Genomic DNA, 24247 nt, shown 5'->3' with positions numbered 1-24247 from the left:
GATTTTGAAAATGTTGAACTTCTGTGCAAAAGCAGCTACTACTGGTCAAGACTAATTAGAGAATCTTTCGAAATTGAAAGAATTATAAATAATTGTAACCGTTCAGATAGCTACCTCCTTAGTGCTGCGTGGAAGAGAATAATCAAATAATACATTATTTAAATGCATGCCAATAAAGGGCACCATATTTCAATAGGGATTACCGTTGGTACAGCTATTTTAATACACAGAATGGACAGGAAGGACAAGATGAAAGGGCTCTCATAATGCACATGCATGATGTACGTTGACTCATAATTCTCCCCCCCCCCTCCCCCACTTTGCGCAAGAGCGCAGAAGTGTAATCACCACATCTACGCCTCTATATAAGGAACGAAACATTTAGACTTCTCCACAAATCTGGCTGTCGCCTGATGAAGCTAGTTGTAATTACTGGCGAAACGTCATACTCAGATTGTAAATGTTGTGGCTTGTCTCTCCAACACACCGGTGTGCTGTACTAGTGATGAATCGGCATGTTCTGTTTACGTGACAACTCGTACTAATGATGGCGGGTTTGACTAGACTTTTCTATATTTACGCGATCTAACCCAAAAAAAACTGTATTATAGAAGTAATTGTGTTTTGTCGTTTTTCAGAATGTGGCTGGATCCCCGTAGCAGAACGCAGAGTGAACAGCCGGATCGTGGGAGGCTACGAAGCAAGGCTCTGAGAATGGCCCTGGCAAGAGAGCCTGCACAACTTCAACAGACTGACCTGTGGGGGCTCCCTCTTCAGTGACCGCTGGGTTGTGAGTGCTGCTCATTGCTTCCAGAGGTGAGCGTTTCTGTTGCTTCACATGTATTGTGAACACTTTACTCTGAGCTATAAATGCTCTGATACGTGCATTGTCCTTGTACTGTTCGCCTTTTGACGTTCTCTGGTCTGTCACTGGTGAAACTAGGTGCTAAAGAAGGCTGTCTCTGGTGTAGGCCAAAGACAATGCATATATTATTATCAGAGCAAGTTTATTTGCATGTTCACCACAAGTACGTGTGGTTAATACAAACTTGATTCCTTGCTAAACGTGTTTGAACATCTTAACACCTTAAATTTTAATTTAAAGCTTTCGTGACTGCAGGGATTCATATTCTTGGTTCTTTCGGTAAAGTCACGTAGAAAGCACCAATAATATCTTAACACCTGTTTTATTGCCAGAAAGGGTAAACCCTATTTTTATTTGTCATACTTTAAAAGGATGCATTGTGTTAAATGTTACACACACAGCAGACAAATTTGATAATCACAACTTGCAGCCCTTTAACAGACCGCTTTTGGGATGAAGGCCTTCGCACACCGTGTTGGTCATGGGGTGTTGTTCGGCCATACCTCACCACACTGGTCACGAATAACTGTATCTGTGGTTGGGAATCAAGCTTGGGGAATTAAAACGTGGGTCAACAGGTTCGTAAGTGCAGTGTGCTAACCAATGAACCACCGCTGCTCCCACTCACACAATGAATCACAACACCATTAGAAGATATTTTTGTAGAATTTTATTGCAGAAAGAGTTATGAATATAAGTGGAATAGGGATGAAGCATCTCAGATTTTTTTCACATTCAGGTATGATTTTTCAAAGTGCACTTGCAATCGTGATGCGTGCCGGCGCCACAGTCCAAATTTGCTTACTTGTAAAACTGACCCACACCAATTACTCAGTTGAGATTATACAGAGCAGCAGTCATCACCCCTACCGAAAGAACTTGGCAGGACCCTCCTGAAAAAGTCCTGAGACTCAATGAGGCTTACCTTGGTAAAAAAAAAAACATAATGCCCTATATTATTTTATGCTGACTGTGGTGGCTGTGTATTTACCCCCCTAGTAACAACCCAAACACCTGGACGGTATACCTGGGCCTGCACTCTCAGAACGATCTCAGCGCTTCAACTGTCGTGGCCAGAAGCGTCAACAGAATCCTCATCCACGAGCGCTACAACGGAAGCAGCCATGACTATGACATTGCTCTTATGGAGCTGTCAGAACTTGTTTCCTTCATCGATTACATACAGCCAGTTTGCCTCCCACCTCGCTTTCAGAAGTTTCCCTACCCAGGGAAATCATGCTTCATTTCTGGTTGGGGAAAAATTTTGAAGGTGGTAAGTCCATAGGTGAAATATTCCAAACCTGGGAAAACACGTGATTTCAGAAGATACTTTGACCACTAAATAGAGCATAGTTTGAGATATTATTTAGTATCCATAGCTCAGTGTCTATGGTGTAAGAACAAAGCAACCACAGTATTGTCATGTTTTGAGCCTCCACACGACCCGATTAACATTCTAATAAAATCGATCTTCTCATAGAAAGCAGTTCCCTTCTGTTTAAACTCAGGATTACAACCCTTGAGTTGTTTACATTGGGTTAAATGTAGCACCTCTAATGTACAACATATACAAATATCAAAAAATCCATTGCTATGCCCACGATTCAAGGCATGTATCGTGATTTTAATGTATGAATCGGTGCAATGTTATTTTCCGACGGCACAAGTTAAACATAATCGATAGTTGAACATTTATTTTATTTCGGGGTAATGTTTGTATAATGAAAAACAAATATAATATACACATCTCTTCTACTGAACAATTCCTTTAATTTAATGGAGGCTCAAATTTTTGTTCGGAAACATTTTTTTGTAAAAATCCTTTGGAATAATGATGGCAGTCGGGTAGCAGAGCTCTCTGGTGCTCGAGGAATATCTTAAATAGGCATTAAGCTGATATACAGGTGATATGTTGTTAACATTTAAATGTACCACAATCTAAGTCTTGATGAAATATAGTACTTCACTTTAAGATGTTTTCTTGTTCGTGTTTTTGTTTTTTTGTTTGTTGTGGTTGCACCCGATTCAAGAGCCGAATGGCTCACAGGGCTATACCAAAGTAAATAAATAACTGGAACTGAAACACGGTTTCCAACACGAATTCTTGTCCTGAACAGGCTGCACACCCGACCAGCTTCAGGAGGCTTCAGTAGAGATCTTCAAGACGTGCGTCACCCCAGGGCCGCAGGCCTATAGCCCATCTCTAATCACCAACAGGATGCTGTGTGCAGGGTACCTCGAAGGAGGGGTGGACACCTGCCAAGTGAGCTGCCATAACAACCAACAAGATGCAATTTTGATTTAAAGCTTTCGTGACTGCAGTGATTCATATTCTTGGTTCTTTCGGTGAAGTCACGTTGAAGGGAAACTAAAATATATGCGAGAATTGTATTGTTTTATATATTTTATTATTTGTTTCCCTTCAACGTGACTTTACCGAAAGAACCAAGAATATGCAACTCTCTTGCCTAAAAACCATCTGGAGCACATGACGACTATGGGCTCAATTATGTTCCACCAGGGGGAACTCGGAAAGCAAACTTCTCCAATCAATTCATGAACACATTTTGGTACCAATTTACTGGAAGGAGCGTGGGTGGGCCAACATCAACTCGACCTTCAACAACAATGTCCTCCTTCAGGATCCCAGTCCCATTGAACATTTCAAGCTGGCCTCAGTTGTACTGCTCTTTGCATTGAACATTTAAACCTAATTATCGGGCCTTTTGACATCCCCTCTTTGGTATCATGACATGCCATTGCTTATACTGGATCACTGTAATCATCGCTCCATCAGGCCTCCTTGTTCGTCAGTCAACTTCTAACATTGGTGTCGTGTGTGTCTGTTGCAGGGAGACTCTGGGGGTCTCTTGGTTTGCCAGGACTCAAACGGCCGCTGGTTTTGGTACCTCTCTGGAATCACCAGCTGGGGCTATGGCTGTGCACGGGCTTACCAGCCAGGTGTTTACAGCAGGGTCACCAAATTCTTGGACTGGATTCACCAGAACATGCAGTAGTCTATTATACCATCCTGCACCGATATAATACTATAGATCATGGATATTAATGATGGGAACTGTAAATCAAAATAATTGATGCAGGCAATCAATATGTAAAAAATAAACGCATTGTAAATTGTTGTTAAAATGTTCATTTATATCGCTGAATACTATATTTTAACTGCACCAGAATGTAACAAGGTTTGCAAGTCAATAGATGAACAAAGGTTTTGGGTCAAATCAGACAACTCTGATAGTTGTTTACATGGTATTTTGGTTTTGCAACACCTGTAATGGGGCCTGGCAGAGCAAAAATGCATATGATGTAAAAACCACTGGACCAAGGTGGAAGGGTGATTGTTGGCATTGGCAGGAGATGAATACAGAACTTTATATTTTTCAATGTTGCTTAATTCTGTCAACATTGACACAATGGACAATTGATGGACTGTCTAAAATATTTGACCCAACCTGATTATACATGACAGCAAAATTAATTGCTGTCTAAACTATATACGATGCATTTATTTGTTATATTTTGACCTGTGCCATCAACTCGCGTCTCTCATACATTAATTGCAATGGCTGTTGAGCAGTAGGGGTACTCAGGCGATCTATAGATCTTCTAGGGGACCACTGCAATGATCGGCGCATCCAGACGAGATGATGCGTTCCACAGGGAGAACGTCCTTCATGGAGGTTGTCTAAGAGTGTGTCCGTGGCAAGGTTATCGGTGATTTACCTTCACCTTCCCTGGTCAACACAGCCCATGAGTTTGTGAGTTTTGGTTTAATAACTACATAAAAAAGAGTGGTTTTGCACAAGGAGGCTGCAAAAAAAAACAAGTTTGTGATGCAATTCGCTTGTCACATTAAAGTTACTTAAGACGCCTCTGTGTAAATGGCCTGATATCAAAACCATTGTCATAGTGTGCATAAGGAAACTATGGGGAAATGTAATGAAGAAAATACTTTATGGAAATATAAAAAAAACATTTTAACTGTTTTTGTGGTATTCCAAAAATCATGGCATATTTGATTGGGTAAGATGGTTTACTAGTTGGGGTGGCAAATGGCAATGATCCTTCATAATGTGAAAGACTGAAAGCTGCTCTTATGAAATTTAAACTTCTTTTTAAAAACTGATTCACACGACGCGACATGCTATTTGCCACAACAATCCGTAATATATCTAAAGCATTTGGAAACCGATGTGTATGCTTAATAGTAATCTGGTGAATAAAGATTTAAAATGTGTAAAGTATAACATGTGTGTGCCTGTGTGACTTTTGGTCAAATCTTTAGATTAGGGATCTTATAAAAAGTTCCGCGACTTTCTATCAAAACCTCCGCCGCAGGGGCCGATCTTGACACTGCTGGCACAAGCCATCAACAAGTCAAATCAGTTCCAAATCGTCTTGTGCCACATCAGTCCATCTCATTTCGAGCCTGTGCCACACCTGTGTAGACCCAACTAGTCAAACAGAAGCTGATTCGGCATGCCGTAGATGTGCATGCAGGATATATGACCCAGACAACTCAGCCCTCGTTTGACAGAGGGGCTCTGATGATGGGAATGCATCCAGATCTTTGAAGGATCTGTGAGCTCACACAATCGTCTGGTTAAACCCAGGATAGATTGTAGGCAGGCTAGCCTGAATGTTTAAAACCGGCACAGATGTTCCATTCGAGGGCTCCACATTTCGCAAGCTTAGTGAAGTGACAACTGTGGTGGAGAAAACCCAGAGCTTTGAAGTGATAGACCAAGTTCCTTCCACACAGCGTTACGCAGATAATGAAAATATACTGCTGCTCGAGTGATTCGTATTGAGGCATGGGCTCCCAAAACAGGAGCTAGTCATAATCACACTACCCAGGTATGGAGCATTTTATTAAATAAAATACCCAGGCAGGTGCTTTGTGTTTGTGGGGCTGATGGTAAGGCATCATCGATTCGTAGCGAGCACCTATGAAGGCCGGAAGAGTTCACAAGGTGTTGGATGGCCAGCACCATGGCAAACCGCCTTTGTCTCCGCAGTTGCGATGCTTACCACACCAGGTACTCATTTGAGGCTGAGTCGACCTTGGGGAGGCCCAAGATCGGTTCAGATAATCGTCACTGGTGTTAGCGGGAATCGAACTCGTGTTGCTGGGTTTATAGCGCTGCGGACTAACCATTGCACCCCATCGCTCCCCACTATTCATGTTTCTCTCAACAACAAACATAGATCCCCCGTATAGCCTTAACAGATTAATGGAAGAAGTGCTGTTAGTGAGAACCCATGAAGGCCGACACGCCACACGAGGGAGTGGGTGGCCAGCACTACGCCCGGCCGCCTTTGTCTCCCTAGTGGCGATGTTTACAGCCCACCAGGTACTCGTTTTAGGCTGAGTCGCCCTAGGGCAAGTCCTGGACCGGTTCAGATTATCGTCACTGGTGTTGTCCGTGAGCGGGAATCGGGACTTGGGTCGCCAGGTAGCGCAGCGCGTTAACCGCTACACTACCGCTCCCCATATTTGTTTCCCTCACAAACTCTCACACACGCTTTTTCTCTGTGTCTGTGTCACTCCCTCTCACGCAAACACACACTCTCTGTCCCTCTCTCATTTTCTCTCAATGATTCACTCCGTCTCACGCTCTGTCTCAACAACAGACACTCTCCATCACATTGCACACTCTCTGTCCCTCTCTTTTTCCCACACACACATTCTGTCAATCGCACTCTCTGCTACATCACTTACTGTCTCTCTAAAACTAACTCTCTCTGCATCTCTCCCTGTCCATCTCTCGCACTTTCACACACTCTGTCTCTCTCTGTCACTCTGTCACTGTCTGTGTCTCTCCCCGTCCCTCTCTCACACACTCTGTATCTCTCCCTGTCCTTCTACACTACCGATCCCCACACACACAAAGCCTTTACATTTGGGGCAAGTGCTGTTTGCGAGCACCTATTAAAAGGCTGCACGTACAAAGGGGCCAGCACCACGCCCGACCGCCTTTGTCTCCCCAATGGCGATGTTTAGACACCGCACTAGGCACCCATTTGAAGCTGAGTTCACCAGAAATATCGCTACATATTACCTGGTGATGCCACATAAATAATAAATAACTCATCAAATAAGGAGCTACTGCAAGATAACTTCGCCTCTTATATGTGTAATGTATTTTCCATTTAAGTCCGCAGAGTGATTGACGAACGCGTTCGTGTTTAGAGACCACCAGCCTGGATATCCCGGCCAGGCAGCTCGTGGTCATGTGACAGACGCGCGCCTCCCACGTGACCGGTAGTGACGTCACGCGAAGACGTTGGACGTGACGTCAATCTCAGCAGTCCACCGTCCCCACAGAAGCCGCTGGTTCCGAAGAGGAGCTCAATCTGCTTCTACATCGCGTCTTGTAGGGATTTATTTCTTTATAAAGATGTACATCTTCATGAAGGACATCAACAGCGCTACGATGAAGACCAACTCACAAGGTTTGTGTGTGTGTGGTCAACCTGCCGTAGCGCTCACCAATAAATCAGAATCAGTTTTTTTAGCCTGGAAAAATCCGATGAGCTATGAAGCTCTTAAATTTCGATTTAAAGCTTTCGTGACTGCAAGGATTCATCTTCTTTGGTTCTTTCGGTAAAGTCACGTAGAATGAGAATAAAATAATAAATTGATAAAATAAAATAACACAATAATATTCTCACGACGTTTCGGCCACAACACAAGCGGCCTTCATCAGGTGAAGGGACGAGACTGTCTGGAGTGCTGTCCTCCGATGAGCTATGAAACGTTATTATTTTATGAAGCTCTTGTTTAACATGTCCAGTAAAATATGTACACGATAAACTTTATTACACACCACACACACGGCCAACTCATCACTCGTGTAAAATAAACACGGGCCGTCCATAAATGACGTCTAGCACCTAGTGGGGGGGGGGGGGGGTCAGACATTTGTGACGATCCATGTCTTGCTCCCAGCGCGTGTAGACAGCCTCAGGCCTTAGCTTGGCCCGACGCTGGGCCCACCAATTGCTGAACTATCTGGAGAATTGTGGAGGGAGGTACACATGTGCAGACACAGAGACACCCTTACACACGTGCATATTAATTCGTTCATCAACTCTAGGTTGGCTATTTCATAGCTTTACACTGCGTTTTCAGGTTTTACCATGTGAACATCCCAAGCACGTGGAGCGAAACGTCAAGACATGCCAAACAATATGCAGTATAACACAAAACATGTCAGAGCTGTACAGAACAACTGCTAAAACCTAAGTAGTAGCTGTTTTTCATTTAGCTCGTTGTCAATCCACTACACTCTTGTCAGTCATGGGAGTTGCTTGTCTAATATTATGAAACTATGTAGCAAGTGTCTGATCGGAATAACGCATGATACTTTGTCCAGTTGACTGGTGTTCACTGCTTAGCCGGTGCACACTGCTAACAAGCTGTCGACCTGAGTTTTATTCCCAGCCGTGGCTAACCTCAGTGGGGAGTGGTATCTGAATCAGTTCTGCGCACTAGCTTCACCAACCCGAAATGAAGACAGTGGTGATGTATGGTCAGATAAGCCCCAGGACCCAACTGGCATGAGGCACCCCTCATTGAGCAGTGGATTGACAGCACTGTACATGTGCATGTGGGTCTGGAATGCTATTGCCAATAAACTTCAACTTGAATCACTACCTATGAGATCTTCACTCAAAACTGCTCTAGAGTTGTACACCCCTAGCTGCCACTGCTATTCAGTGGCCTAAAATATGGCTCTAGATTTTGGTGTTATAATTTATTTATGTAGTTTATTGTTAAAAATTCGGTCACAGTCCCTATGATCACTGTTACATTGCATTTATGGCTTTTATTTTGGTGATTTCGAAAACGTTTTTTTTTGTTTTTGGCCATGTTTTTGTTTATTGTAGTACGGAGTTAGACTGATGGCCTTAATCTTAGTTGTCTTGTGGTTGTTGTTGTTATTTGACTTGCATCCCACTGGGATTTTTGCACACAGCGTTGGTGTACGGTGCTATTTCAGGAATATTTTTATAGTTTTTTTCCTGGATTTTCTGTTTGCACAGTCACATAATCACTTTAAGATGTTTTCTTGTTCATGTTTTTTGTTTGTTGAGGTTGCACCCGATTCAAGAGCCGAATGGCTCACAGGGCTATACCAAATAAATAAACTATGAAACTATGATGATGTGTGACGGGGGGGGGTGGGTTTGAGAAATGTGACGTCACATCAAAATGCGCCACTTTAAATAAATATAGAATTGTTATAACACAAATTTTTATTTATTAATTTTCATTATTAACTATTTGATTATTTAAATTTACTAAGGTCTCCTTTTATTTATTCCATGAAGGAGCATTTTGCTTTTCCATGGGAGAATGGAGAAGCTTACATTTTGAATTTGTTTTAATGATTGTTATGAAACATTTTGATTCTAATGTATCTACCAGGGTTTTTCATTCTGTGGAATGAATATTTGATTGTTATAATTGTACTCTACATTTTGCTTTGTTATACCACAAAGTTTAAAGTATTTTTTTAATAGTTATAATTACTTTTTATATTTTATGATTATAAGATAATTTCAATATATTCTGAACATCTGCAGTTTTAGTTAGACGTTGAATATTTTCAAGTGAATTTTATGCTAAATTTAAGCTTTCCAAAGCCTCAGTTTTGTATACGTGTTTTCTCCTATAACATCTGAGTGCAGCGCCACATTAAATACGCACTACAATGACAATAGTTTAAAGCGATTAAAGCATGTTTTATTTTCAAAATGGAAATATAATTTGGGGGGGGGGGGCAGAGTTTTGTTGCATCATATTTGAGGGGAGGTCTGACTTTTTGTGACGAGGGGGGGGGGGGTCTAAAATCGTCCAAAATCGCTTGACGTCATTTATGGACGGCCCCATAGCACAAGCGAGAGAATGGGGGGGGGGGGGTAGCTGTGTGGGGGGCACAGTGATGGGTAGAGGAAGACTTGGTGGTACCACTCAGTGATTGGTAGAGGGAGACGCGGTGGTGGCTCCTCTCAGTGATGGGGAGAGGAAGACGTGGTGGTACCTCTCACTGATGGGTATAGGAAGAGGCGGTGGTGGAACCTCTAAGTGATGGATAGAGAGGGAGACGCGATGGTACCTCTAAGTGATAGGTAGAGTGAGACGCAGTGGTGGTACATCTCTGGGTGCTGCTGCGCAGGGGGTCGGCGCCGCAAGCGAGGAGGTCGTGACCCGGAGGAGGAGGAGAGCGCTGCCAAGCGACAGCGGTCGATGGAGATGGACCACAAGCACAATCTGTGCATGCGGACGGTGGTTTTTGGAGGTGAGTGGAGTAGAGAGGTGAAACAGGAAAGTTCAGAGAGTGTGTGGAGGAGATAGATGAGATGGGAGAGTTTGGAGAGTGTGTGGAGTAGAGACGGGAGAGTTAGGAGAGTGGAATGGAATAGAAATTTGGTGAGGTAGGAGAGTGTGGAATAGAGTGAGATGAGACGGGAAAGTTCGGAGAGTATGTGGAGTAGAGATATGAGGCGAGGCGGTCTGTGCCCGTACCTGAGGTCGCATCTGCACCACCCCCTTGATATATTATCTTTCTCAAACCTTCCAAACGGTTCCTCCTTTCCTGCGAAATCTCTCCCCTCCAGTCCTCAGCCAATTCCCTGCCTCCTCCTGCCCAGCTGCAATCCTGCCGCCTTCCATCTTCACGAGCCCTTCTCTCACTCTCCCCCCCCCCCCCCACACACAGTTAATTGCGTCTCTGCGCCACCATGAATTCCTTCGTGTAAATTCTAAACTGAAGCCCACTGAGCAATAAAGCTCTTTTTCGACCTGGCCACAAATGATATCTCAAAGAATTGGCTTATCGGCGTGTGGTAATGTATAACAGCCAAATAATCGAAACGCAAATTGATTCTACATGTGGAGGGAAAAATCGGAGGACCCGGAGAACAATTCACGTGGCCACGGGGAGAACGTGCAAACTTCAAATATGCAGGCATCAGGGTTGGGATCAAACCCACGATATCCTCTATCACAGGCGAGGTAGTTAACATCGAGCCACTGGGGTGCCCCTGATCCACGCATTCTTACCTCCAAACTGAGACTCTTGTGCCCCGCACCCCCACACCCCCCTCTTGTATGTGCAGACCCTGACAAGCGGACAGCGACCAAGCCTGCGGCCCCACGACACAGGTCCCGGAGCCCCCTGAGAGTGCGATGCTCCGTTGATGGGGAGTCGATTGGGTCCCGCATGTGCACTGTCAGCATTGGTGGTGGGGAGCAAGGAAGAGGTGGACCACGCCGACAACGTTCCCCACGTTCCCCACTCTGCCGCTCCCATCCGGTGGATGAGAACCACGATGGGCCGAGTTCCAAGCGGCCATCGTGAGTAGAGCTGCGAGTGCACACGAGCGTGTGTGTGCATGTGTACATGCCGAGCAGGGTGCAGGGTGGTAGAGCAGTGGGACCCATTGCTCTACAACAACACCAGGTTGACCCGAGTTTATTACCAGCCATGGCTAACATCAGTGACCAGCAATAATTGAACCGGTCCCGAGTCTCTCCTAGGTCGACTCAGCTTAAAAAAGATATCACCTGGTAATGTAAGCATTAGCAGCCAAAGATAGCCAGATGTAGTGCTTGTCATTGTGCAATGTTTATATTTTAATATCTCGCTGACAATACTTTGTCCCAACAGCCTTCTTTGTAGGGCCGTTGCCCAAAACGTCGCCTATTATACATTTCTTATTTTAAGGCCACAGTGTTATTGACTGACGAGTTTCTTCTCTATGCCACACGTTGGTGGGATGTAGTCTACCAGCGACTTGTAAGAAAGAAGTTAAAGCCCTGGATGTAGCCTTGACACAGCCTAACTTAAAGCGTAGGTTGGCATAGCCAGGACAATGAATCCGCGTTTGTTTTTGGTGTTCGGCCACGTGGTGCCAATGCTTGACGTTAACCCTCTACCACCCAACGAAGTCGTCAAATTTACAAGATATGTTTACACTCGCCGATGTATGGATTACATTCTGTTCAATGAATCTCCTCCCCGGTGGCTTAGGACTCTTCACTACCAACATTAACATGAATCAAACTTGACACGGTCTCCGTTTAAGTGAACCGCATGCTTCGCTCGCGTGGCTGCCTTCGGCTCCTCGTTCACCACCGCGCCCTCTCGTTGTGTTCCAATCAGAGTGTGGAGCAGGCTGGGTCCAAGTGGTGCGCCGTCGCACACCACCTCCGGTCCCGAGGGCCATCGGTGGCAGCGGCTGAGCGTTGTCCCACCTGTGACGACACGGGCCGAGTCGGCGGAGTACCGTGCTCCGGCGCGCAACGTCAGCCAGGAACCATCCACTTGGTACCAGATCACGGTAAATGCAGTGGCCGCACACACGTGGACACAGTCGGTGGTTATCTCCGTGGTGTTATTGGTAAACATACTACGTGCTATCTGCTTTACAGTGGACCTTAATTATCCAGTGATGTCATATGCTGGCGTGATGGTCGGAATAAAAAAAATGAATTCAAATTACACAATTGGGATGACACATAGCAATGTTGCCCTCTCCCCCACTGCAAAAAACATGGAAGGACCCTCCACAAAAAGAGTATTGAGACTCAGTGAAGCTCTCCTGAATAAAAAGCATTGTAATAATACAGGGGCAGATCCAAAGGGGGGTAACAAGGACAATCCTTCGGAAAGCCTTTCGCAAACTGTTGGAACAGGTGCTATTCGTGGGCAACTTTTAAGGCCAGCATAGCACCTCAGGGTATAGTGTGGTTGTTACCTCAGTGCTCATGTTTACACACGACACCAGGTACTCATTTAAAGCTGAGTCGACCTAAGTGAGGCCAACAACCACTTTTTTTGGCCATGAGCGGGAATTGAACTTGGGTGGCCAGGGTTTGTAGGGCAGTGTGCAAACCACTGAGCCAGCACTCCCCGCAGACACACGTACACGTGCAGGTTTACAAATTGCTTGGGGTCTTGCTGGCTTGGTTGGAAATTTGGGATTGTGGGTCTGGGATATGACCTCATGAACTAATTCCTTTGTTGGGATCACTTTTTTGTTGTTTGTGCCTTTGTTTTGGTGCCATTTCTTAACTTGTTTGTTGATTCTTGATTTTGCTTGCTCGTAGGGTTTTCATTTGCTTTGGCAGTGGCTGTATGTGGGATTTGGTCCGAAAAATTATTAATGTCCGTTGTGGGATGCTTTTAGCATGAATGATGCTATATAAAAGGAAATATATCTTATTGTTCACTCCTGGCCACTGCTTCTTGTGTCCCCAGATTCCTTTTGGGAGGAAGTACGGCAAGGAGGGGCTTCTGCAGTTCCTGCAGCAGGGCTGCTGCACGCCCTTCACTCCGTTGCAGGTATGCGCGCGAGAGATTAAGCGATGTGTTCAAGCTGGACTGCTTACAATCCATCCTGGGTTTAACTATCCTGTGTTTAAACTATTGGTCAAATGTCCAAACTGTGATTTTCTATTCATCACTGTATGCCCAGATTAATGAAAAGGCTTTGATCTTGTATTTGAATAACAAAGTGATGGTGTCGATTTGTCAGATGTGGAGTGGGAGGGTATTCCAAACGGTAGGGGCTGTGCATGAGAAATCTCATCCATCAATGGGACCATGCCCACCACGCTACACCATTGATGACAACACTGTGCCTCTCTCCAATATTGTGTCTGTATGTGTGTTCTTCTCAGTTCCACTTTGAGGGAGACATGGCAACATTCTATGTGGTGAACTACATGGTGGCCTTGAACCTCAAGGCGCTGTCACGGAAAATTGTCTTTCCCGACAACTATAGGGTGAGTGCGCCGGGGAGGCAGGAGGTGATAGGCCGACCGCTATGAGATGTAAATGTTACATCAGCTGTTTATAGCTGGAGATCACAGCATATCAATAGATTGTTTAATACATCTGTCCAGAGCTTTGAGCGTACTTGACTTGAATGCGTACGTGTTTTTCCCCTGGACAGTGCAGCTTCTGCCTCCAACCTCAATGCTCATTCAGGGAATTTGCCGAACAATCCTAATACAGGATCCTCGTGAACAAGTCTTGAGTCTGAGCAAGACTCTCCTGGATAATGAGAGGGCATCATTATTATCCTCATGTAGCCTTTCATAGTGGCCCCAAGAGGTTACTTGGTTGTTCCATTGAAATCCCCTGGGATGGCTGGAAAAGACAGCCGAAGTGGACTGGAGGGCTAGGCCAATAGGTGTGCAATTATGCATGGGTTAAATGCATTTCAGCACACATAATGCATGCGTTTAGTCACACGTGTAGTGTAAGAATCATTTGATTTTGGGTTGAATAGCTCATATACTATGTGTGACCACCCACAGCTATAAAGATTACAGCAATCGAAATCATAACAAATAGTCATAAATCATCAAACTCATTGAATTGTTGGTGGAAGCCGGGATTCATTTAAAGAATCAATTTACTTTTTCATGTCATTTTAATCATTTCGTTTTTACTGCTTCCCATTATTCCCATCTCATTTTTACCATTTTCTTTGATCCATTTGCCAAATTGCTGCCATCTTGCTGCCATCTTTCACCCTATGTACAAAAATGAAACAGCAAAGAACTGAATGCAAATCGAATACTTTACACGTGATTGGTGACCAGGGCTCACTGTGGAAAATTAAGCATATCCTGGTTTCTTGAGTTCTCTCACACCTGGTTGCACAACATGCATTAGAATTGTGACACATACACACAGACATGCCCACGCATAAATTGATGCAACTTTCGCGAGCGAATGGGAGCATCGTCGCATCCCTGTCGGGCTAACGAGGTAAGGGAGGGGTGCCAACGTGCCCGCGGCCAGCTGATCGGTGTCGCCGCTTTGTCCGTGTTGCAGGCCATCGTCTTGATGCGCCCAGTCCTAGGCCCACCGTCTCCGCTCGCTGGGGACCTAACGAAGGACGACCAGCGGCTGATCGAGGTGAGGAGGCCATGCGTACAGCCGGCACGCGGCTGCTCTGCTCTCACCGTCGTTCTGTGTGTACGTGTTGGTACATCAGATTGTATGTTGGTATATCAGATTGTTTACGTGTTGGTACATTAGAATGTGTCTGTGTTGATACATCAGAATGTGTTGGTACACCAGATTGTACGTGTTAGCACATCAGAAGTTATCATCACATCTATCATTACTCTCAACACCATCATACTCACCATTGACATCAACTTCATCACCACCACTCACATCATCGTAATTACCTTCATTACCATCATTGTTTGTTACCAACAGGAAGAAGCTGAGCTGCCACAGCCACCCGCATCTATGTCCATGATGGTGCCCAAAGTCATGGCACCCTCTGCTCAGCCTCCGACTGTGCTTCCCGCAGCTGAGCGACCCACAGCTCTCCCAGCCACGGCTCGACCTCGCAAGGCTCAGCCTCGCGAAGATCGGGCTCCCATGGCTCTGCCACGCACAGCTCTGCCACCCACACCTCTGCCAACCACACCTCAGCCACCCACACCTCTGCCACTCACACCTCTGCCACCCACACCTCTGCCACCCACACCTCTGCCACCCACACCTCTGCCACCCACACCTCAACCTCCCACTGCTCTGCCACCCACACCTCTGCCACCCACCACTCTGCCACCCACACCTCTGCCACCCACACCTCTGCCACCCACACCTCTGCCACCCACACCTCAACCTCCCACCGCTCTGCCACCCACACCTCTGCCACCCACCACTCTGCCACCCACACCTCTGCCACCCACACCTCTGCCACCCACACCTCTGCCACCCACACCTCTGCCACCCACACCTCTGCCACCCACACCTCTGCCATCCACACCTCTGCCACCCACACCTCTGCCAACCACACCTCAGCCTCCTACCGCTCTGCCACCCACACCTCTGCCACCCACACCTCTGCCACCCACATCTCTGCCACCCACACCTCTGCCACCTACAGCTCAGCCTCCCATCGCTCTGCCGCCCACCTCAGCCGACATTCAAGGCCTCATCGCGAACTTTCTCAAGGAGTAAGGAGCCTTCCAATTCCCTGCACTCACTCAGACACGAGGGTATCCCAGCCTATGCTTTTATGTAATATTTCATCATCATCAGGAATGATCAATGCACTGCTACGTAAATGCTTCCCCAAGCCATCACTATACAACTGCCCTGCAATGGACTAACCTACCTACAATCGATAGACAAGCTCATTTATACGCTCCAACTCCTGGATCACCCAGTACTTAGTCTAGACTAATGGCCATTATTCCTTCTGCCAGTGTGTTCTGCTCAAACCCACTTACTTTTCTTATCAGTGGTTTCTTAACGCTGCATATTTTGTTTAAGCCACGTGTCTCTCGTTATTACCGTTTTCCGGATGTACTGCCTTCCTTCTACAGATAAGTCCCATTATCTTGATTCTATCATGAATTTATCATTGTATATCAAAGTGCAGCCCTGTAATTCCTTGCGCATTCTACTCCACTAAAGGGAGAGCTGTAGAGAACACTCTATCGTGTATTTGGCCTAGTCTTCCACAATGGCCGGACATCTTGGAAGGGTAGGGAGTACCCACACTTGACCCCAACACTGCCAATTGAACTAACTGTGGTGGACAGCTGGCTGGACAGAGGTGGGGGGATTCAATCACTTTGCACCTTTGCTTCAACGTTCGCTTACAGAACATTACACTGGCAACCTCTGATTTGCAAGTCCAGTGCAATAACTGTTACACCACTGCATCATCCAATTATTTATGCAACAATTCATTGCAACTCTTTTATCATCACAAGCACGACTGTATACTTGCATCGTGAACAAAATAATTGAGTTGACATTATGAATCGATGGTTGGCTACGCACTCGGTGATTAAAGTGCGTTGCGTGTGCATTGGCAGGTACTACGGTCTTTATGATACCGCAGACCGCGAGGGTCTGCTCAAGAAGTATCAAAAGGATGCCCTCATCACCATCTACACCCCCTCAGAGTGAGCTGACAAACACACACACACTCACAAACTGGCCAGCAAGGCTGTCACATGAAAGGATTAATTGGTATTTGCCACAGACCGCTCTCGAGAGACCATGTTACAGTGAATTTTGATTTAAAGCTTTCGTGACTGCAGGGATTCATATTCTTGGTTCTTTCGGTAAAATCACGTAGAAGGGAAACAATAAAATAATAAAAATATAAAACAATAAAATTATCACGACGTTTCGACTGCAACACAAGCAATCATCATGAGGTGTGAAACATTTTCTTGCTCTGGTTTTCACACCTGATGATGATTGCTTGTGTTGCAGTCGAAACGTCGCGATAATTTTATTGGTTAATATTTTATTATTTTATTATTTCCCTTCTACATGACTTTACCGAAAGAACCAAGAATACGTGTTACATTGCTTATCATTGCTACAGGCAGTTATAAGCATTAATGACAACTTCTATAGCGTCATCAAAGAGCAGGCCATTTAAAGTGCGCCGAAACATGTGGAGTTTTTCACATAGCCGCAAGCAGCCAATCAGAAGCTTGCTTTAAATGCTTCGAAATGAAATATGGCTTCTAAAATGGAATTAAATCATCAGTATCCGCAACGATACGAGAAGAAAGAAATGCTTTGCGAAAACACGGAAATTAAAGCACACTTGTGGATGTGAGTGTAGCCACTCCGTTTCCTAACAATCCGGATCTCGTTTCTACCTCCAGGAGCAGCCTGGGAGAGGAGGGTACAGACAAGCCGACCCCAGAAGATTCACGTGAGTGTTGGTCACGAGCGATGTTTGCAGATCCGCGCGTCACTGCGTCACCGCTCATGTCATTCTGTCACTGTGCGCCATGCAGTTTTTTTCTCCTTGCTCCGCACCTCCAATGCAACAGTTGACTACGTACAGTGCAAAATAAGTTTAACATGCGCATATCTGTCGCCACTCGTATCACCACAGTTTTGTTGCCCTCCTGCCCCCTCATCCCACAGCACAGCTCAAGTGCGAGCGGCTGACGGCGGAGGACTTCATCAAAGAGCTGACGCACAAGAATCACGATATGTCCTCCTTCACCACCACCGTCAGCCGTGGCACGGTGAGCCGTGGCCTTGCACCAAAACGCCCTCATTGACATAGCCGCTGGCTCTGCTTAAACACAAATTGCTGAGCTTATGCGGCCTGAGTTACAAACCTTTCATGTGCACAAGCCCTCAATTTATGCTTCGAATTTTTACTATAATTATTTTGACTTATTCTTTGATACCTATGTAAATATGTCCACCTTTCCAAGATTAAACGTGAATTATTACGTGAAACGTAACTCGTAAGAGAGATTAAAGCCATCTTCTTGGCCTTAAATATACATTATCCCTAGACTTGACACTCGATCCCATTATAATTCCTAGCAACATCTCTCTCTCTCAAACCTTGACACTAACACAAGCCAAGACTCACACTTACTCTAGCCACAGCACTAACCCTGGCCGAGACTCCAACCCTGCAGTCTCCACCTCTTGGGTTGCTTAAAAATGATGGGCGATCGTGTTTACTTGTGACTCTCACTTTACAGGATACTCAGGTCAACTTCACGGTGCACGGCTTCTTCAAAGAGAGTGAGTATTTGCATAGTCACATTCACCATCAGCTTCGTCATCAGCAGTAGCATCATTAACAGCATCACTGACATTGCATTTAACTAGACCAGGTGCATTCTGCACTGCATGCCATAAGCACCACCTCACCATTCTAATTGATCCTGACATGCGGTTTATGTTAATGGCGTGGCTCTCTCTTGACGCCCGTGCACCTTTGTCGTGTGTGTCGATCCTCAGCCAAGAATTTCCAAGAGTCTGTGAAGATGTTTTGGCGGGTGGTGCAATTGGTGCCAACCATGGACGGCAGGTGAGTCACTTGCACCATGACCCAACACATCATAACAACCACCGTTCGCCATTAAGTGGCAGTGATGTCACCACGGCGCTTGTGCCAGCCTATGTGCATGTTGAGGCCACGCGAATGTCGAATGCCCACTGGCAGGAGGTCACGGGGCAGACCCACGTGCTACGGGTCGACTGAGATGGCTGGCCAATGCACCACCTGTGCCCCTTACTATGCCAATTTGCTGTGCTTTGGCCACCCAGCGCTCCGCTCGTTGTTTTGAGCGTCACTCCTCCCCCATTGTTGTTGGAGGGCGACTGCCTCCAACTACCCAGTAGCATTCTTAACGAGCCTCCTCCACAGAGGCCGATTTTAACATGGCTGGTACCAGTCATCGGCAAGTCCACTCAGATCCACATCCTCTTATACCAAATCACTCCATCTCTTCTCTAGCCCATCCCGCGCCCATTTAGCCCCCTCTATCCAGCTGAACAAAAGCTGTTTAGGCATGCGGTGGCTGGGCATACGGGCTACATGACACATCATATACACATAGCCACAAACACACACCATGTTTTCGCACACAGACAATACGCGCTTTCCTTTCCTCTGCTCCCTCTCCCATTCCTTTGCTTCTTCCTTAACGAAGTTGCATACTCTTGATTTTCCAGAAGGCAGTACAGCAAGTGTGGACTAATCTCCATCTTGTCTTCTGTATGGGATAGAGTGTTGACCCCTTGCCCATGTGTGTTTCCTTCAGGTGCTCCATTAGCTTGCTGTTTAACTAAGTAATGTCTTATTATTTTTATTGACCTGCTTGTGTTGACACCCGGCAGGCCATCTGTCGCGAGTGAGCGGATGTTCATCCGCGAAGCTCTTTCAAGTGAGATGCCCCCTGCATTCGCCTCAACAACATCAGCGACGTCCAGCAGCTGCCCGCTTACTGCACTCACCTCGTCCCAGCAGGAGACAGTCAATTCATTCGCTGAAACATCCCACATGACACCGGAGTGGTCGCAAAGGTGGGCGAGAGCACGTGGGAACTGTCTTACAGCCACACACACGTGCACACACGCATGATGTCATGCTTCATTGCAAGAGTAATCAGACACAGCCCAGCAGGAGCCATTTATTCTGCCAAACCCTTATAGGGGCACCAGGGTCTTTGGACTCGGACTGTTAAGTCCTTCTTGCCCCTTCACTCCCCCCTACCCCTTTTGTCCACAGACAGAGGAAAGCGTCAGTCATTTTGTAAAGATTATTAAGGGGACAATGTATGCTTGAGGTGGCTTACTCCAGTCCCGAGTTTAAACGATAATTTTTTGTACGTTTCGACAAATTTTGTACAAACACATTGGGCGACTTGACGGTGCGTCTCTGCTGCGTTGACCCCGTGATCTCGCGACGGCGCTATTCCAAGCGTGCGGCTCCCATCGGGAAGCGAGCCAAACGGCACTGTGTAATGGGGCTGCACAATCGATTCTCACCGGGAGCTGGCATGAACCCGTTTCAGTTGGCCATAGGAATCTGGTCCACAGCCCAGGCACTAGATTTGCAAACTGGACTGTGGAAAAAAGGCACTGACGTTCTCTTTGCCTCCTGTCCGCGCTCGCCTCCACAGATGCCTGGAGCGGAACAATTGGAATTTCTCCAAAGCGGCCGACGATTTTATCCACCTCTACGTGAGTACCGTGCCGCCCACAATCCTTACCGACACACGTAATCGCAACTGCTCCGGCGTGTTCACGTTTTGACGACCGTCGCTAATGATGCCGCTTGTCTCCCTCTCCACTCTGTTCCCTCCGCTTCTCATTCCCTCATCGCAATTGCTGCTCTGGTTTTGGCTGCGGCTCCTGCACGGTCGCCAATCGTCGTTCCCGTCGTCAGGAAGCAGGGAAGATTCCGGGGGAGGCGTTTCAGTGATCAGGCGTCTTCCAGAACCAGCGCCCCACCAAATGGACCCTGAGCACAACATTTATTTTTGTATCAAAACCGTGATTTTCTGGATTGTAAATACATATTCATTATATTATACATTTTGGCTGTAGTTGTGACATTTTTTTTTAAAGCGTTCTTGTTTGGTGACTGAATTAAATTGTGTATCTCTCCGGATAGCGGTGTACTCAGTACAGACCGCTCGCTTAGCGCTCACTTAAAGAATCAGTTTCCAACACCCTTTTTTCTTAAGTATGAGGGCTTCATTGGGGTATTGGTAAAAGTGATAATACAGATTGTAACCATTTTATAAGAATTTATGATAACATCAGTACAATGTCCTGTACCTCATTTTAAGGCTGAGTCTGCCTCGTGAAGGCCCAAGACCCGTTAAAATATGCACCACTGTTATTTGTATTAAGTGGACATTGAACTCCGTTTACCAGGTTCACAGGAGAGTGCGCTAACCACTGTGCCACCGGCAGGGGTGGAGCCAGGATTTTGACTTTGGAGGGGCTGACTTCAATATTCTGAGATATCCAGTGTATGTTTTCCAATGGGCGCCACAAATGTATAAAACAAATATTATTGGATTTGAACGCGGAGTTTATTAATAGGTCGGAGCCGCTGATGTGGCTAATAAGTTTGATAAGTTCGAAAGGCTGCCGCTCAAGCAGCCTGCAGGGCAGCACAAGGTGGCAGCCTGCATTTTGCAGCAGCCGGATTTCCGGTTATCCCGATTACCGACTTTCTCAAAATTTCAGGGGGGGCTCAGCCCCCCCCCCAGCCCCCCTGTGGCTCCGCCCCCCCGCCCCACCTGTGGCTCCACCCCTGCCCACTGGTCCCCATTAAGTTATTCCTCAACAACAGCAGCCGCTGCTCACCACTAAGTGGTGGTGATGTCACCACAGCGCCTGCACTATGAAAGGCGTACTTTGAGGCCACGTATAGTGATAATTGTTTTTTTATCCTTTTATCTGGCAACAAAACTGACACCTTTTTTTACAAGGAGTCATGTTTACATTGACCACAATACTTGCGGTCGGAACGCAAACAAAAAACAACAACTCTGATAATGTATGCACTGTCCTTGAAATTGATTGGTCCACACCCGAGACAGCTTTCTTTAGAGCCTCCTCTCACATGGTGTTGGACCAGAAGACGCAATCACGACTTGTAGCAACTACTACGACTTCTACGAGTCCTACAACTAAAACAACTGACATGACTACTATCGCAACAACATCAAGCACAACCATGACTACTACCACAGCTACAAACATGACAAGGACCATTTATTAAAACGACAGCAACAACCACAACCTCCATTGCAACTAACATGACATCAACCCTCACGGCATTAACCACAACTACCTCAACAACCATCGCGCGAACTTCCGACATCCACGCAGTGGTGGCTTTTGGCAAACCATCGAACAAAGACGGTCACTGCATCGCGCGCTTTCAGATGAGCATCTACGGCCGTCTGGAACGCTCTTCCTTTCCGATATTAGGAAACCACTGGAGCTGTGCACTTTGACATCATCTACAATGAAAACGCATTTGCGTAGAACTGCTTTTTGTGCATAGCTTGTTGTCTTCCCCCGCACCTCCGATAAGTACGGTCGGCTACGTACGGTGCGAAAGAAGTTCAACATACTGTACATACATAAATCAATTACAACAAAATCCACAACCACAACAACGACAGTAATAACTCGACATAGGAAGTAAATGCGTTCCTGAAGCTTCGTGTATTGAAACTTCATATATTGAATAACGTATCACAGTAGGATGGGGATGCGCTTCCAGCCTTCGTACCTTACTATTTAAAACTACGCGAACTAACCATTCGTATTGAAAACAAAGGACAATGTATATTGAAAAAAACATTTAATATTGTACGGTATAAAAATTAAAAACCGACATTGATAAAAAAATAAACTTAGTTAAGAAACGTAATTTTATTCATATTTATATTGCACCAGAGACCGATGAATTCAATATTTATTGATGAAAGTTTGTATTTATTATTTACCTTTTTCCATTAAAATAACGGTAATGAATGCAAAGTTCGTTACACTGAAACTTCGCATTTCGAATGTTCGCATATCGAGGCATTCCTGCACAACCATTACAGCCACAACCACAACAAACAACAACAACAACCACCACGCACTGCGCGACTACAACTACCGAAAGCAACACAAAGCACAGCTCAACAACACAACTCAACACAAACTGAACGTTTTCCACCGCCTTACTTCACCCGGCGTGGTTGTAGTTTTAACTGCGCAAGTGTTACCCCGTTGCAGGTGTTTTTACAAAGTCGTTGTTTGATCGCGAATATTTATTTTCTTTTCTCTCCTCACCTTGGTGTGTGGGAGAGGAGAAAGACGCCGTCCCACCACTAGATCTGCTCCGACAGAAATCCCGGCACGTGTCATCATCATAGCTCCCGGGTCCTGGGCAATGCCGCTGCGTAAGCGCACAAAACAACATCCACGATGAACCGAAGCGCAGCTGTCACGAACATGGCCTGGCCGTCACGCACACAACCTTGGGGCCCGTGTAGTGAGCGACTTACGCAAAGCTGGTAGCCAGCGACCTGTGCAACAAAACACAAATGGTGACAACACCCCCCACCATCATCGTGCTGCTGTCAAACCCCCAATGGCTTCAAATGTGTGGCGGCACTCACACTGATGATGTCTTATCGGCGAAAGTGCCCCCCTCTGAAAAACATTTGTGAAGAGCCACTGATGGGTCACGTCTGGCGGGCACACGCAGTAATAGCGCAGCGTTAGGTGATGGGTGAGCTGACAGTTTTGGTAACTTTTTAAGAACAAAACTAACGCTAATCGCAGATGCGGGGGACGGCAGATTGATAACATTGAGGTAATTTATATTTTAGTTTTTTATTGGTTCACTATATAGTATTCATTATATATTGTAGTGTATACCCAGTTACTGTGAATAGCTCAGATGTGTAGGCCTTGACTTCAACATAGCCATTTCTGTGACCAGTCACAAGCTAATCACTCAGTTTTTTCAATGCTAAATTCGCCTAGTTATTTCAATGCTAAGTTCTCCTGTTTGATTTGTACTAGGTGCCTTGGTGAATGTGTATGCTCTGACTTTAACATAGCTATTTCTGTGACCAGTTACAAGCTAATCACTCAGCTATTTCAATGCTAAATTCTATGCTAATTCCTTTGTCAAGGGGTGCCTCTGCAGATGTGTATGCTTTAACTTAGCTATTTCAATGCTAAATTCTATGCTAATTCCTTTGTCAAGGGGTGCCTCTGCGGATGTGTATGCTTTAACTTAGCTATTTCAATGCTAAATTCTATGCTAATTCCTTTGTCAAGGGGTGCCTCTGCGGATGTGTAGGCTTTAACATAGCCATTTCTGTGACCAGTCACAAGCTAATCTCTCAGCCATTTCAATGCTAAATTCTATGCTAATTCCTTTGTCAAGGCGCTTTGTTTTCTTCTCACACCGCTTAAAGGTCGCGATCTGAGCGTGGCTTTTTCACTCCAGCGCTGTCCTCCAGACAGTCTCGTCCCTTCACCTGATGAAGGCCGCTTG

The 24247-nt window shown here is 45.8% G+C and overlaps 1 protein-coding gene and 1 long non-coding RNA gene across 2 annotated transcripts in view; one reads left to right on the top strand and one right to left on the bottom strand.

Moving 5' to 3' along the window:
- LOC116953342 (cubilin-like) overlaps positions 1-24247 on the bottom strand; it is a 584401-nt gene that overhangs the window by 105273 nt on the left and 454881 nt on the right. The window lies entirely within an intron of this gene.
- LOC142931219 (uncharacterized) lies at positions 643-4073 on the top strand. Its single transcript, XR_012947226.1, has 2 exons — positions 643-816; positions 1865-4073. It is a non-coding gene; the product is annotated as an uncharacterized LOC142931219 (long non-coding RNA).

Source organism: Petromyzon marinus, chromosome 51 (assembly GCF_048934315.1).
Source record: "Petromyzon marinus isolate PM22_M1 ecotype Great Lakes invasive population chromosome 51, UKy_Petmar_22M1.pri1.0, whole genome shotgun sequence".
Classification (NCBI taxonomy): domain Eukaryota; kingdom Metazoa; phylum Chordata; class Hyperoartia; order Petromyzontiformes; family Petromyzontidae; genus Petromyzon; species Petromyzon marinus.
Note: the sequence above shows the minus strand (reverse complement) of the source record. Positions and strands in the feature narration are given on the sequence as shown.